This window comes from Geotrypetes seraphini, chromosome 6, assembly GCF_902459505.1.
Source record: "Geotrypetes seraphini chromosome 6, aGeoSer1.1, whole genome shotgun sequence".
NCBI lineage: Eukaryota > Metazoa > Chordata > Amphibia > Gymnophiona > Dermophiidae > Geotrypetes > Geotrypetes seraphini.
The window spans coordinates 113,441,634-113,456,367 of record NC_047089.1 but is presented as its reverse complement, the minus strand read 5'-3'; the positions used below and the strand labels follow the sequence as shown (position 1 = coordinate 113,456,367).

Sequence of the window (14,734 nt, the reverse complement as noted above, 5' to 3'; positions counted from 1 at the left end):
GAGACCAAATACGATGAAAAGTTGAATGTGACCCCCTGCGTTCAGCCAGAAGAAGCTCATAGTGATAAGCATTAAGAACCATCTTCAACCAACGTGATGAAGAGACTGGCGAGTGGAGTAGCACGGTCTTAATGGCCAGTCCAAGTAGAATGTCAAATAGAGCAGAATGTGGACGAGAAAGTGGTGGCTTCAGAATGGCAGAGCACAGTATCACCATACGGTAAAGCACAGTTACTTACCGTAACAGGTGTAATCCAGGGACAGCAGGCAGCTATTCTCACATATGGGTGATGTCATCGACAGAGCCCGGATGCGGATGCCTCACAAGCAGACTTGCTTGAATAAACTCAAAATTTTGAGTCGCCCGCATCGCGCATGCGCGAGTGCCATCTCGCCCAGCGCAGGGCGCGTCTCCTAACTTCAGATAGCTAGCAGAAAAGCCAACCAGGGAAGATGGGTAGGTTGTGAAAATAGCTGCCTGCTGTCCCTGTAGTAAGTAACTGTGCTTTATCCCAGGACATGCAGGCAGCCTATTCTCACATATGGGTGACCTCCAAGCTAACCAGAATGAGATGGTAGGAGTGTTGGCAATTTAGGAGAATAAATTTTGTAATACTGTTTGGCCAAACTGTCCATCCCATCTGGAGAAAGTATCCAGACAATAGTGAGAAGTGAAGGTATGAACCGAGGACCAAGTAGCAGCCTTACAAATTTCCTCAATAGGTGTAGAAGTAAGATGAAAAAATGAATAAAGAATTGGAAAAAAAAAAAGAGAAAAGCTACTGAAGCTGCCATAGCTCTAACTTTATGGGCTGTGACTTTACTGTGAAGGGGTAATCCAGCCTGGGCATAGCAAAATGAGATACAAGCCGCCATACAGTTGGAGATGGTACGCTTAGAAATAGGATGTCCCAACTTATTGGGGTCAAAGGAGACAAAAAGTTGAGGAGCAATTCTATGTGGTTTGGTGCGTTCCAAATAGAAGGCCAAAGCACGTTTACGGTCCAGGGTATGAAGAACAACTTCTCCAGGATGAGAATGAGGCTTTCGAAAGAACACTGGAAGAACAATGGATTGCTTGAGACGAAATTCCGAGACCACTTTAGGGAAGAATTTAGGATGAGTACGAATAACCACCTTGTCATGATGGAACACTGTGAATGATAGGTCAGCAACTAAAGCTTGCAGCTCACTGACTCTTCGAGCAAAAGTGAGGGCTATGAGAAACACCAGTTTCCAAGTGAGATACTTCAGATGAGCCTTATCAATTGGTTCAAATGGAGGCTTCATAAGTTGAGCAAGGACAACATTGAAGTCCCAAACCACAGGAGGCGGTTTGAGAGGAGGTTTGATATTGAAAAGTCCTTTCATGAATCTGGAAACTACCGGGTGAGGAGAGAGGGGTTTTCCTTCAATAGGCTGATGGAAAACTGCAAATGCACTAAGATGGACTTGTATAGATGTAGACTTGAGGCCAGAATTGGATAAGTGCAAAAGGTAGTCCAAAACAGAAGATAAGGAGGAATGTTGAGGCTCCTTATGATGAGAAAAACACCACACAGAAAATCTAGTCCATTTTTGGTGATAGCATTGTCTAGTGGTGGGCTTCCTAGAAGTTTCTAAAACATCTCTTGCAGATGGAAAACACTGAAGAGGAGTTATGTTGAGAGGTATCAAGCTGTCAGGTGTAGAGACTGCATGTTGGGATGAAGCAGATATCCTTGACTCTATGTAAGCAGAGAAGGAAAAACTGGTAGAAGGTATGGCTCCCTGCTGCTGAGTTGAAGTAGAAGGGAGTACCAAGGTTGTCTCGGCCACCGAGGAGCAATTAGAATCATGGTGGCATGATCGTTCTTCAACTTGACCAGAGTCTTGGCAATGAGAGGGAATGGAGGGAATGCATAGAGGAAGTGATTTTTTTATTATAGAAGAAAAGCATCTGCCTCAAGGCAATGAGAAGATTATATCCTGGAGCAGAACTCAGGCAGTTTGTAGTTGTGGGGAGCTCTCTAAGGCATTCCCCACTGTGAAAAAATGTGATGAAGAGGCTAGGAATGGAGTGTCAATTCGTGAAGTTGCAGGAGACGACTCAAGTTGTCTGCCAAACAATTCTTTGAATGTAGACAGCTTTGAGGAAGGTGTTGTGGCGGATTGCCCAGTTCCAAACCTTCAGAGCTTCTTGACAAAGGGAGGAAGATCCCGTCCATCCCTGTTTGTTGACATAATACATGGCGACTTGGTTGTACGTCCAACTACTTGGTCGTGAAGCAGATGTTGAAAAGCATTGAGAGCTTTAAGGATCACTCTGAGTTCCAACAGATTTATATAACACTGATGATCCATACTGGTCCAGAGGCCTTGAGTACAGAGACCATCAAAATGAGCGCCCAAAGTGTAGGTCGAAGAGTCTGTCGTGAGGACCTTCTGATGGGCGGGGCTTGAAAAAGCAAGCTTCTGGAAAGATTGGAAGAGAACATCCACCAACGGAGAGACTGCTTCAATGAAGGAGTGACTGATATGTGTCGAGAAAGAGGATCACTAACTTGTGTCCATTGAGATGCCAGGGTCCACTGAGGAATTCTGAGGTGAAGTCTGGCAAAAGGAGTCACGTGTACTGTGGAAGCTATGTGACCCAGAAGTACCATCATGTGTCTCACTGAGATGGAAGAACGAAAGGCACTGTATGACAGAGTTGAAGAAGAGCTTCCATTCCATTCCAAGCTATCCTTGAATGCTCAAAAAACTAAAACAATGCTCTTTACATGGAAAGGAAACATAACTCTAAAAGCTCCATTCTTACTAGATGACTCTCCTCTTGAATCTGTTTCACAAATGAAAATTCTCGGAGTAATAATTGACACGGATCTCTCATTTCATAATCATATCAGCGAAACATTTAAATCCTGTTTTTACAGACTACGGCTTCTACGCTCAATTTCCACTTTCTTAGACCCCAAATCTATTAACATTTTGGTTCATTCGCTAATTATTTCAAAATTAGATTACTGTAATTCTCTCCTAATAAACATATCTCAGAAAGAAAGGAGACGACTTCAAATCATACAAAATACCGCAGTTAAATTAATTCACAAAGCTAAAAAATACGATCACGTTACCCCTTTACTCATCAAATCTCACTGGCTTCCAATCTCTCACCGAATCACTTTTAAAACCTTATTTCTAGTTTATAAAACATTAATATCAAACGAACCCCTTTTCATATCAAAAATGATAGTCCCATATAATCCTCCGCGATCCTTAAGATCATCTTTATCTAATCAGCTTTCAGTCCCTTCATTAAGAATAATCGGCACTAGACGTAAAGATATGTTTTCAGTGGTGGCCCCCTCATTGTGGAACTCCCTCCCAAACTTTATCAAAAATGAAAAAGATCTTATCTCTTTTAAAAAATTGTTAAAAACTTACTTATTTCAAGATGCATTTGACTTATGAAATGATCTATTTTATACTCTCATATGTCTTTAATATTCTCTTCTCTTGTTTCTTTCCAATTATACCTATTGTTTTATCCCCTCTATGTAAATTTTAACAAATAATGCAATTGTAACTTTCCCCTTCCTTCCTTCTCAATCATGTTTGTCCAAATTGTTTTGTCAATTGTCTAACTTAGTTAAATTATATGTATTACCACAATCTGCTGGTTTTTAAATTGTACATCGCTTAGATATTTGTAATAAGCGATACATCAAATGTAAATAAAACTTGAAACTTGAAACTTAATATTCTGAGCTGGACAGTGTCCAAAACAGCTCCAATGAATTGTAGATTCTGTGAGGGCTGAAGTTGAGATTTGGGAAAGTTGATTTCGAATCCCAAACTTTGTAGGAACCAGGTAGTCCGTTGGGTCGCTACAATAACCCCTTGAGATGTGGAATCTTTGATGAACCAGTTGTCAAGGTAAGGAAAAATCTGAAGACCATGATTCCTTAGAGCTGCTGCTACCAGGCACTTGGTGAACACTCTGGGAGACGAGGCCAGGCCGAAGGGTAGTACTCTGTATTGATAATATAGATTCCCCACCCAAAATCTGAGGCATTGACGGGAGGCCAGATGAATGTGGATATGAGTGTAGGTCTCCTTGAGATCCAGAGAGCATAACAAGTCATTCTGCTCGAGAAGGGGTAAAGGGATGCCAGGGACAACATTCAAAATTTTTCTTTTACTAGAAATTTGATGAGAACCCTGAGATCTAGAATTGGCCGCAGATCGCCCGTCGTCTTCGGAACAAGGAAGTATCAGCAGTAAAACCCCCTGTTCTGCTGTTCCAAGGGAACTGGTTCAATGGTACACAGACGAAGCAGAGCTTGAGCTTCCTGAAGAAGGGCAGTCTGGGATGGACTGGAAGGATACTCTCTTGGAGGAAGCTCTAGTGGAACCTGAGAGAAATGAAGAGAGTATCCTTCCCTGATGATGGTAAGTACCCAGAGGTCGGATGCAATTGTTGTCCATCCTCCTATAGGGGGAAAAGAAGACAGAGTCAGAACAGTAGAGGTTATGCTCTGTTTTAAACAGTCAAAAAGGTTGAGTAGCCTTAGGTGCAGCAGAAGGTTGAGGTTTTTGTTGCTTCTGAGGCTGCTGTTTCTTAAGAGGAGGGTGATTATAAGGAGCCGTCCTTGGAGGAAAACATCGCTGATAGATAGGAGCAGGGCGTTCAGGTTTGGCAGGAGCTGGCTTTGGCTTAGGTCTGACAATAGAAGCAAAGGATTTTTCATGGTCAGACAATTTCTTGGTGGCTGCCTCGATGGATTCATCGAAGAGGTCATTGTCTTCAAAGGGATATTAGTCAAGTGGTCTTGAAGATTAGGGTCTATGTCAATGGTACGATGCCAGGCAAGACGACGCATAGCTAAAGAGCAAGCAGCTGCTCAAGCAGACAACTGGAAGACATCATAAGATGACTGTAGGAGTTGAGATAAAGAAGCAAGGACTTCTTGAAATTCAAAGTGTTTTTGAATATACAAATAAGTCAAGAAGTTTGGTAATAGAGAAATGAGGAATTCAAAATAAGTAATAAATTGAAAATTATAATTGAGGACTTTAGAGGACATCATGACATTTTGATAGATGCAACGTCCAAATTTGTCCATCATTTTCCCTTCCCGTCCAGGAGGAACTGTGGCATAAACCTTGGAAGGATGGGATCTCTTCAAGTAGGACTCAACAAGCAGGAATTGATGAGATAACTATGAGTTGTCAAATCCTTTGCGATGTACAGTTTTATATCTAGAGTCCAATTTTCCTGGAACAGCTGGTGTCTCCATGCATCGACCAAAAGTCTGATTCAAAAGCTTATGAAGAGGAAGCTTAAGTGACTCTGTCGGAGGTTGAGGAAGATGCATGACTTCTAGATACTCCTTAGAGTATTTGGAGCCAGCATCTAATTGAAGATCCAATTCCACAGCCATCTGACGAAGAAAAGATGAGAAAGATAGCTGATCCGCCAAAGCTTTGCCTCGAGAAGGACTTGAGGACGTCGAGGCAGCCTGGGTCAAAGATGAAGCTTTGGCAGGAAAAAGGCATCAAAGGAATATGGTGACTTGGATGAGGCAATCAAAACTGGGACATCCGCAAGGTCCGGCATTGGAGACCTCGAACGAGGAGTTGGTGGTGTAGTCAAAGTTGGGGTAGATCAAGGCTTAGTTGAAGAAGGTCATTCTTTAGAAGAACTATGCCTGGAAGGATACCTCGATGAAGGCCTCGATCGTAGATGAGAACTGTGCCTGGAAGCAGATCTCGAGGATCGAGGAGACTTCGCCTCGGGGATGGAAGCAGCCGATGGTATCAAAGAATGTATAGGACTGGAGGCTGTAGATTGAAGCTCCAGAGGCTTGGTGGAGGAACCTTGATGCACTGCCAAAGACTCTGCTCCATGTATAGAGTGTGAGGATTCCTTCCAAGGCACTTGCAAAGATTCTGCTCCTTGCTGTACATGCTTGGATACCAGACCAGACACTCGCAGAGATTCTGCTCCCTGCAAAGAGTGTGTAAGCTCAGACCGAGGCAGGGGAAGTGGCTCGACTTCGCGGGAGTCTGCTGAATTCCCAGGCTGGGTAAGAGGAAAAAGCTTCGGTCCCATATTAGTACGGAACTGAATAAGTTGCTTCTCCAATATGGTCTGGAAAGAAGCCGGCAAGGATGGATCCGCATCTGAAACCGGACCATCTGCTTTGGATGGTGGTTACCTCGAGGTAGTGTGAGTGTGCTTCAAATTGGAAGTCTTAGGCACTTTAATCACTACTGCTGGAACTGTCTGCTGAGCTACCTGACCTGAGGAAACAGGGGAAGATACAGCAGATGTCGTTGAAGAAAGAGCCGCTGCAAACTACGAAGGTCTGATGAGGCTCGAGGTGGAAGCTGTAGAAGCAGGAGGAACCTTGGTAGGAGTTGAGGCCGAGGTCACCTTTGAAGTCGAGGGATCAAAAGAATCCATCTCGAAGAGCTTGTCCACCAAAATACAACGACAATTGACAGCTCGAGGCTGAAGCGTAGCACAGCACAGGCACGACTTCGGATGAAGTTACGGCCCAAGGTACTTGAGGCAGCGTCAGTGTGGGTCCATAAGAGAAATCACACGCTGGCACTTGCTACACTTCATGAAGCCCATGACAAGTCGGGATATAGAAGTAAAAATAGCCGCTGCAAGATCGAAGCCCTCGGGCTGCGGCCGAGCGGCCTGTCCCGGGAAACGGACGGAAGAGGAAATTTTTTTTTTTTTTTTAAACTGAAAATGAAAGAAATAGAAGAACAGCGATTCGTGAGGAAAAAAAATACAAATCACGGTTCAGAGAAGGCACTAAGTAACGAAGTTAAACGCATCAGCAGAAGGCGCCCGGGCCCCTCCATATAAGGAGGCGAGCCAATGGTTGTTTCTCTGCTGTTAGCAGGAGAAGGATGAGAGAGACACAGAGTCTCACCAACGCAGCAGCTGAAGGCGCGTGGTGAACAGGGAGAGCGTGAGGCGAGCGGCAAAACTTACTTCTTCTATCGGGGCAGCGGCAAGAGTAACTCCGCCCACCCCCACCGCATCAGCAGAAGGCGCCTGGGCCCCTCCATATAAGGAAGCGGGCCAATGGCGCACAGCCAAGAGCGCCTTTGCGAAGAGCCTTAAGAAGAGCCAAATCTAGGGCAACAGGACACTGTAGGGCAACTAGCGGTTCTCACCCTCAGGCACCTAATCTCAATCTTACATTCTACAGGCTGTCACAACCCTAGCCCTAAAGCTCGGCTTATGCCAGAGAAGTCATCTGCTAACCCCAAGATTACACTAAAGAGGGCCAATCAATGTGACCAGGTAAACTCTAAGGCTCAGCTAGGAGCAGAGTTTCAATTGAGACACCAGGTTACTGAGTCCTGGGGAGGGCAGGAAGAAGGTGAGAACAGCCCAGAGCAGCAGGAGGGGCATCACATAAAAGAACAGCCTAGGAGACAAACTCCTAGGATAGGTAGTGCACAGCTGCAAGCACTGATTAAAGCCCCAAGGAAAACCCAGTGTAAGCAACAAGCTGCCCTGCCCCTTTCAAGTTAGGGTGTGGTCAGTTGCACGCTTTAGAGACTGCATTGAGGAAGATTAGGACAGTCTACCTTGGGTCAGCCCAGGAAGGAGGATCTCAGGACCGGTCTCCGGAAGCTGCCCAAAGCCAGGACATTGAAATGTCAGAGGCAGCTCCTGTCCCTGAAGCCAGCCAAACAGCCAGCCCTGAACCAATGGAGTTTATGGATACTGCCTTGGAACCTGAGGACACAGTTATGGATGAAAGTTAAGTGCAATAACTTTACTTTTTTCTGTGTTTGAAATTTTGGAGATTTTTGTTTTTGAATGCCTGCAAGCACCAGTTTAAAGCCAAGTGAGCAGTGCTGAGCTCACGGCTACAAGGGTGCCTGTTTTTGTGTTTGGACTTTAAAGCCAAGTATATTTTGTTTGGCAAGTTTTGTGTTCTGCCTTTTTGCAGAGTGTTTGGGACTTATTGTGTGAAGGAACAGTAGTGGGGAGAATCCACCAACCATCCTTGGGTTGGGTTTGTGGGGCCAATTTTGGCAAGTTGATTTAAAGCTGATTTAAGGTGGATTCAGCTACTCCCATCCCCCACCAGTGTGCTTAGCTGGTTGGGGGCAGGCCGGTTATAAACCAGACCTCTGCAACATTGCTCTCAAGCCTAGGAGCAACCTTTTGAAAGACTCTGTTGGATCTGGACACTTATAATAGCTGTATGTTGTTTTCTTTACCTGCTCAGATATCGGGACTACTAGAACTGAGCTATTAAGTACTGTACGGGACACTTACCTGTTTGTACTTGCCAAGAAGGCGAGGGCTAAATTTTGAAAGCCCAGATTTATTTTTATTTTTTGTTTCTTTGAAGTGGACAAATTAACCACAGATAAAGAACATAAGAACATAAGAAATGCCTTCACCGGAACAGACCATGGTCCATCTTGCCCGGCGATCCGCGCACGCGGTGGCCCATTTAGGTACTCCTTTTTGTAGACCCAGATTTCCCATATCCCTCAATATGATTTGCAAGAAAGTGTGCATCCAACTTGCGCTTGAAACTCAGAACAGTAGTCTCCGCCACAACCTCCTCCGGGAGAGCATTCCAAGCGCCAACTACTCGCTGTGTGAAACAGAACTTCCGAACATTTGTCCTAAACCTGCTGCCACTCAGTTTCAGGCTATGACCCCTTGTCCGTGTCACCTTCGAAAATGTTAGTAATGCTGTTTCCTGGTCATTCAATAAAGTGAGGCACCATTTGATGCAAGGACTTTGTTAATCCTGATCAATTGACTCTTTTCTTATTTTGTAACCAGCAGGACCTCTAACTTATTTTGGAGGCACGTGGGAATCGGTCGTGGCTGAGCGGTGGATGGGGCTTAAGTCAAAACCCGGAATCGGCAACGCCACAAGGTGCCATAATCTTACATCACACATCTTTCACCCTCTAATCGTTCCTCCAATCTCTCTGACACCCTAATTTTTCAATCTACCCTTCAGACGCCCTAACCTTACATACTCTCATACTATCTCTCTCTCTCATTTACCCCCTCTCATTTACTCTCTCTCATTTTCTCGTTAACAGGCAGACCTCATATATTACCTGTATATGGCAGGGCGAACAAGAAATGCGAAGCCTACAAGCAAGATCGGCATGCCCTACACTGAGGTGATCCGGGAGGTGACGTCAACCTGCGCACAGATGGAGGAGAACCCAGCACCAGGGAAGGAGGTCTCCGTGCAGACCGAGGCCATCCCACAGCAGTACAATACGGCCTCTACACAGACAGAGGAGGTCGGCCAGCAGGATGCCGACATCATGCAGGAACTAAGGAGCCTCAGAGAGGAGGTGAAATGCCTGAGAGGCATTAGAGAGGATGAGGCCTATATCGATGGAATAGTGCAGGAGCTGTCCCAAATCACCGAACAGGCCCATGACAAATCCCTCATTGAGACACCGAAGAGATCCAGAAGATGGCCACAGTTTCCGTGCAGACAGAGGACGACCCAGGACGGATGACAGAGGTCTCTGTGCAGATCGAAGTTATACCGCAGCTGAACACTTCAGTCTCAGTGCAGACAGAAGAGGTCGACCAGCAACAACCTGACAGAGACATCCTGCAGGAGCTGATGTGCCTGAGGGAACAAGTGGAGCACCTGAGAAGTATCTGGGAAGATGAGGCCTTCATCGATGGAGTCCTCCAGAAGCTGTTCTAAGTCTCCGAGCAGGCACAAGGAGACAAGACCATCTTCAAGACGCCCAGACCGACCAGACCTGCAGCCTTGGAAGAACAGGTTGGGGTGCAAGAAGAGGCTAGAAATGCCGACACCTGGCAGCTAGTTACTTCTATAAGTAAACACACAAGGCCTTTCTCTTATTCATGCAATCAGAACAGCTTTACATCAACCCCATAGATCACCTTGAGGAACAGGTTCCAGCTTCTACAGGATGGACCTTCCGAGCAGGCGCAAGGAGACAAGACCATCTTTGAGATGCCCAGACCGACCAGACCTGCAGCCGGGCTTCACATGACCAGAAGAGGAAAGAACGTCTTTGGACGACAACTGGCTCGCCTGCTCCGAAGGGATTTAAACTAGGTGAGTTGGGGGAGGGTACCCACTCTCATCACAGTGTGGTAAGTAACCTTTCTGGTGGGGTAAGTAGCCACTCCATTTCTGAGTCTGAGGTAAGTACTCACATTGCAGACAAAACTGTAGAGGGCAAACTAACTCAAACGGGAAAATCCCCATGGAGACCGGGCAAACTCAGCGTATGGATGGCTATGTACGTCAATGCCCACAGTTTAGGCAATAAAATTCTGGAATTAGAAATGGAAATGAGGAATGCCGACCTAGATATAGAGGCAATATCTGAAACCTGGTTCACAGATTCCCATGGGTGGGATATGGCTATACCAGGATATAACTTGCTCCGTCGAGACAGAGAAGGCAAAACCAGAGAAGGGGTAGCACTATACATCAAAGAGGACATCAAAGTTACCAAAATCACAGGAGAATCCCTCTGGGTGAACCTGGCCAGGGGAAATGACAAATGCCTGTATCTTGGTGTGGTATACAGACCTCCAAGACAACAGGATGATATAGACAAAAAATTGATTGAAGACATCAAGACCATCACTCTGCGTGGAGACACTGTATTGTTGGGGGACTTCAATATGCCTGATGTAGACTAGAACAAACTTTCCGCTACGACCAGCGGCAGTAGAAGGCTACTAACCTCCATAAGGGGAGCACGACTCAAACAGATGGTATTAGATCCCACTAGGGATCAGGCGATACTGGACCTGGTGCTCACCAATGGAGATAGTGTCACAGAGGTTTCGGTGGGTGATGCGTTGGCCTCCAGTGACCACAACATGGTGTGGTTTCACTTCAGGAAGGGTTTCACTAAGTCAAGCACATCCACAAAGATCCTTAACTTTAAGGGCACTAACTTCAAGAGCATGGGAGATTTTGTCTATGAGGCACTGCAAAACCAGGACACAACAGATAGTGTGGAGGTACTGTGGTCAGCTCTGAAATCTACCCTACAGGAATCAACCAAACCTCTTTATAAAAACAGTGAGTAAAAGAAGGAGAAATAATAAACCCCAATGGTTCTCCGCAGAGATCTCGGAACTCGTAAAACAGAAGAAGAGAGCATTTGTATCCTACAAACAATCACAACGACTGGAAGCTAAAGAAGCCTATCTGGTGAAATCCAGAAATGTTAAAACAGCAGTCAGAGATGCCAAACTCTGGATGGAAGAAAATCTAGCTAAGAATATTAAAAAGGGGGATAAATCCTTTTTCAGGTATGTTAGTGACAGAAAAAGGAACACAAACGGGATAGTGCGCGTAAGAAAACCCAACGGTGACTTTGTAGAATCGGACTCCGATAAAGATGAACTACTCAATGAATACTTCTGCTCAGACCCGTTCCGGAACTTTGAATTTACCACCGGCAGCGTCTACCAAGAACTATCAAGGCTCAAAGTGAACAAAGCCATGGAACCGGATAAACTGCACCCCAGAGTGCTTAGGAAATTGAGAGATGTCCTCGCGGAGCTGTTAGCTGCACTCTTTAATCTTTCCCTAAGCACGGGAAGAGTCCCATTGGACTGGAAAACAGCTAACATCATTCTGCTCCACAAAAAGGGATGCAGGTCGGAGACTGCAAATTACAGACCGGTAAGTCTCACATCAATAGTGTGTAAACTTATGGAAACGTTGATTAAACACAAATTAGATACGATCTTGAGTGACGAGAGGCTGAAGGATCCCCACCAGCATGGATTTACAAAGGGAAGGTCCTGCCAATCCAATCTAATCAGCTTTTTTGACTGGGTAACAAAAAAGCTAGATATGGGAGAGTCCCTGGATATCGTGTATTTGGACTTCAGTAAGGCTTTTGATAGTGTCCCACACCGTAGGTTATTGAACAAGATGAGTTCATTGGGATTAGGAGAAACATTGACAGCATGAGTTAAAGACTGGTTTAGTGGCAGACTCCAGAGGGTGGTGGTAAATGGTACTCCCTCCTAAACATCGGATGTGATCAGTGGAGTGCCGCAGGGCTCGGTCTTGGGTCCAATCCTATTTAATATCTTTGTACGGGACCTGCCTCAGAGACTTTGAGGTAAAATTGCATTATTTGCCGACGACGCTAAACTGTGCAACACAGTGGGCAAAAGCACCGTGCCCGACACTATGACACAGGACCTACTCTTACTAGAACAATGGTCCACAACTTGGCAACTGAGTTTTAATGCCAAAAAGTGTAAGGTTATGCACCTTGGCAGCGGAAACCCATGCAGAACTTACACCCTGAATGGTGAGACCTTAACAAGAATTGTTGCAGAACGGGATAGATAGATTGTGAGTCCACCGGGACAGAGAGGGAAAATGCTTGAGTACCTGATTGTAAAAACCGCTTAGATAACCTTGATAGGCGGTATATAAAATCCTAATAAACTTGAAACTTGACCTAGGAGAAATCATTAGTGAAGATATGAAGACTGCCAATCAAGTGGAGAAAGCATCATTCAAGGCTACACAAATGCTAGATTGCATCCGTAAAAGTTTTATCAGCCGAAAGCCTGAAGTTGTAATGCCATTGTACAGGTCCATGGTGAGACCTCATCTAGAATATTGTGTTCAATTTTGGAGGCCACATTATCAAAAGGATGTGCTGAGAATGGAGTCGGTTCAGCGAATGGCCACTAGGATGGTCTCAGGACTCAAGGATCTCCCATATGAAGAACGTCTAAGTAAGTTGCAGCTATACTCTCTCGAGGAACGCAGAGAGAGGGGAGACATGATAGAGACGTTCAAATATGTTACTGGCCGTATTGAGGTAGAAGAAGACATATTTTTCCTTACAGGACCTATGACAACAAGAGGGCATCCGCTAAAAATCAAGGGTGGGAGATTTCATGGTGACACTAGGAAGTATTTCTTCACCGAAAGGGTGGTTGATCGTTGGAATAATCTTCCACTTCAGGTAATTGAGCCCAGCAACATGCTCGATTTTAAGAAAAAATGGGACAAGCATGTGGGTTCACTTCAAGGAAGTGCTTGGGGGGGAGAGTTCTTAGAGTGGGAAGACTTGTTGGGCCGATGGCCCTTTTCTGCCGTCATATTCTATGTTTCTATGTTTCATTGTAGATCATTAATTCTCTGCAGGGGGTTCTATATATTTCTGTTTTCTTATATATAAAACCCCCCTACAGAGAATTAATAAAAACATAAGCAGTGCCTCTGCTGGGTCAGACCAAAGGTCCATCGTGCCCAACATGCGGCCCATCAGGTCTAGGACCTGTATAGTAATCCTCTATCTATACCCTTCTATCCCCTTTTCCTTCAGGAAATTATCTAATCCTTTCTTGAACCCCAATACTGTACTCTGTCCTATCACACCCTCTGGAAGCGCATTCCAGTGTCCACCACCCTTTGGGTGAAGAAGAACTTCCTAGCATTGGTTCTGAATCTGTCCCCTCTTAATTTTTCCAAATGAACTCTTGTTCTTATAGTTCTTGAAAGTTTGAATAATCTGTCCCTCTCCACTTTCTCTATGCCCTTCATGATCTTGTAAGTCTCTATCATGTCCCCTCTAAGTCTCCGTTTTTCCAGGGAAAAGAGCCCCAGTTTCTCCAATCTTTCAGCGTATGAAAGGTTTTCCATACCTTGTATCAAACATGTCGCTCTCTTCTGAACCTTCTCGAGTATCGCCATATCCTTCTTAAGGTATGGCAACCAATATTAGACACAGTACTCCAGATGTGGGCCCACTACCGCCCGATACAACGGCAGGATAACTTCTTTCGTTCTGGTTGTAATACCTTTCTTGATTATACCTAGCATTCTATTTGCCTTCTTAGCAGCCACTGCACACTGTGCCAATGGGTTCATTGTCTTGTCCACTATTACCCCCAAGTCCCTTTCTTGGGTATTCTCAACCAATAACAACCCTCCCATCGTATAGCTGTACTTCGGGTTTCTGTTTCCTACATGCAAGACTTTACATTTCTCTACATTGAACTTCATCTGCCATCTCGTCACCCACTCCCCTAGTTTGTTCAGGTCCCTTTGTAAATCTTTGCTGTCCTCTTTAGTCCTAGCCCCTATAACATTCAGAGGGACAACACCACGGCACACTCGCACCTTGCACTAAAGAAAGCAGAGAGACATACAAAAGAAAGTGGAGAAACCCCTCAGTTCAGCTTCATGGGCTCAAAAAACTCCACTTTCAGAGATCATATCAAAACAGTCACTTGATCATGTGTCACTGGTAGCAACCTCCACTTAGAGAATATAGAATCACAAATTTTCCAAAATTGCAGGGTAAGTTCAATAGCCACTTTATGCACAGTTCCAACAAAGCACATGTAGAGACAAAAATGCAAATACTTACTGCTAGTCAAATCATGTCGCTCGTGCCATAATCCCCATAAAGAACAGCACATACAGGACACACAGAGTATTAAATAGGCAACAGTGGAGTTTTTTGAGCCCATGAAGCTGAACTGAGGCTTTTTCTCCACTTTCTTTTATTTTGTATGGTTCTCTGCTTTATTTAGTGCAAGGTGTGAGTGTGCCATGGTTTGGTCCCTCAGAATGTTATAGGGTTCATTGTATATCTATAATTCTCTGCAGAGGGTTCTATATATTTGTGTTTTCTTAGAGTATGAGTTTTTGCCAATTAGTAATTGAAATCACCTATGTAA

General features: G+C 44.8%; 1 protein-coding gene across 1 annotated transcript in view; it reads right to left on the bottom strand.

The window, feature by feature from the left end:
• HERC2 (HECT and RLD domain containing E3 ubiquitin protein ligase 2) overlaps positions 1-14,734 on the bottom strand; it is a 3,346,202-nt gene that overhangs the window by 1,164,380 nt on the left and 2,167,088 nt on the right. The gene's annotated exons all lie outside the window — the stretch shown is intronic.